This window comes from Palaemon carinicauda, chromosome 5, assembly GCF_036898095.1.
Source record: "Palaemon carinicauda isolate YSFRI2023 chromosome 5, ASM3689809v2, whole genome shotgun sequence".
NCBI lineage: Eukaryota > Metazoa > Arthropoda > Malacostraca > Decapoda > Palaemonidae > Palaemon > Palaemon carinicauda.
In genome coordinates, this window is record NC_090729.1 from 24,015,456 (window position 1) to 24,018,408 (window position 2,953).

Sequence of the window (2,953 nt, forward strand, 5' to 3'; positions counted from 1 at the left end):
TTCAAACAACCTCTTTCTCTCAACATTTAAGACTTTTAACCAGGGATAGATATGGAACCTGTTACCTTCCAATTGGCATACTTTCTTTTCCCTTTCTTAGAGTTAAACTTCAATAAACTCTAATTAACCTATGATTTATTCTCAACTTTTAACTATGCTTACACTGATAATGATACTACTACCACTACTACTACTACTACTACTACTACCATAAATAATAATAATAATAATAATAATAATAATAATAATAATAATACTAATAATAATAATAATAATAATAATAATAATAATAATAATAACTATTATTATTATTATTAGTAGTAGTAGTAGTAGTAGTAGTAGTAGTATAATGGTATTAATAATAATAGCAACAATAATAATAATAATGATAAAATATAAATGATCAATTGGTGTTCCGTCGATTATTTGTTGATATCTCAAAAGCATGAATATTACTTTAAAGACTCTATATGTTGATCATCGCTTTAAAACAAAAGATGAATTCATAGATATTCTAAAGGTAGAAGTACATAAAAACCATATGATGTACTTATTGTACCGCGCATGTTTCATACAGGCTCGTACACTGTAACTGTTTCGCCCTATTATCTTATTTGTCCCGCCTCCCTGCATTGTTAATAGGCCAACCTGTGTAAGCATGCTAGCTCATGTTCTAATGTATTTGAAATTTTGTGACATGCTTGCTCGTAATTCCTTGTACATAAACTGGATTGTTGTTCGATAAAGTATTTGCATTCACCTTGCCACTTACTTACAACATAGTAGCTCTCCCGTACATTTTGGTGACCACTGGTGTACTCTCCACTCTCCCTCCTTTCATCCCTCTCCCTGCTGTGCCTTACTGTTTGATTATGCCACCCACTGAACCTGACTCTTCCAAATACATCGCCTCAATGAAATATATATATATATATATATATATATATATATATATATATATATATATATATATATATATAGATATATATATATACATATATATAATATATATATATATATATATATATATATATATATATATATATATATATATATATATATATATATATAATATAGGATGGCCAGGGCACCAGTCACCCGTTGAGATACTACCACTAGGGTGTTATGGGGTCTTTTGACTGGCCAGATAGTACTACATTGGATCCTTCTCTCTGGTTACGGTTTTTTTCCCTTTACCTATACACTCACACACCGAATAGTCTGGCCTATTCTTTACATATTTCCTCTGTCCTCATACACATAACAATAATGAGATTACCAAACAATTCTTCTCACTACACTCTTTAGCTATGGTAAGCAGCTCTTCTTGGAAAAGGACACTCCAAAATAAAACCATTGTTCTCTAATCTTAGGTAGTGCCATTGCCTCTGTACTATGGTCTGCCACTGTCTTGGGTTAGAGTTCTTTTGCTTGTGGGTACACTCGGGCACACTGTTCTATCTTATATCTTATTTCTCTTCCTCCTGTATTGTTAAAGTTGTTATAATTTATAAAGTGATATTTAATTTAATGTTGTTGCTCTTCTTAAAATATTTTTTTTTGCACCCTTTCCTCATTGAGCTATTTTCCCTGTTGGAGCCCCTGGGCTTATAGCATCCTGCTTTTTCAACTGGTATTGTAGCTTAGCAAGTAATCATAATAATAATAATAATGATAATAATAATTATAATATACATATACATATACATATGTATACCTACATATATATATATATATATATATATATATATATATATATATATATATATATATATATATATACAGTATATATATATATATATATATATATATATATATATATATATACATATATACAGTATATATATATATATATATATATATATATATATATATATATATACATATATATATATATATATATATATATATATATATATATATATATACATATATATATATACATATATACAGTATATATATATATATATATATATATATATATATATATATATATATATATCTATTTATATAGATATATATATATATATATATATATATATATATATATATATATATATATATATATATATAATATATATATATATATCTCTCTCTCTCTCTCTCTCTCTCTCTCTCTCTATATATATATATATATATATATATATATATATATATATATATATATATAAATATATATATATATATATATATATATATATATATATATATATATATATATATATACATATATATATATATACATATATATATATATATATGTATCTTATTTGGTTATCAGCATCAGATATCCATTTGAAAAAGCTCTTAAAATGTTTTTTTTTAACATTCCTTGTTCTAGACCTTTGCATTAGTCTCTTCACCGTTGTTCAATTTCCCCTTTGTGCATTTTACCACAATAGCTCGTGATTCTGATAAATTTTTGCATCAAGATTTGTCCCTTCGCCAAGTATTTTGATCAATGTAGATAATACAAAAGTCGTTGTTGGAGAAGTTTGGATTAAGTGAATTTTATATTCCCTATTATTTATCAATTATTGGACTTTTTTCATTTGTTACATGTAATTAACGATATATTGTAATATGTCAAGGCTTATCAAAGCCAGGTATTTTTTTTTTTTTTTATAATCCAGCTGAAATTGTTTGCAAGATGAAAATAATCCGATTAACAGATAATTCTATCATGTTTTGCATCACCATTTCTGATACTTTTTTGTATATAAACATTTCAAGACCTGATGATGGATTATAAACAGAGCTTTAACCTAAAATCATGTTTTTGAGCTTCTCACATATCCAGATTAACTCATGCATGATATTTACGAGACCAAACTTTGCCATTACATTTTAACGAATGATAAGACCCAAATAAATCTTTTGGTATTCATTACGTGTTCAGAGATTGCCTTGGGACAGTTCTAATATTTTTTGTAATATCTCGGAAGACTTTTCT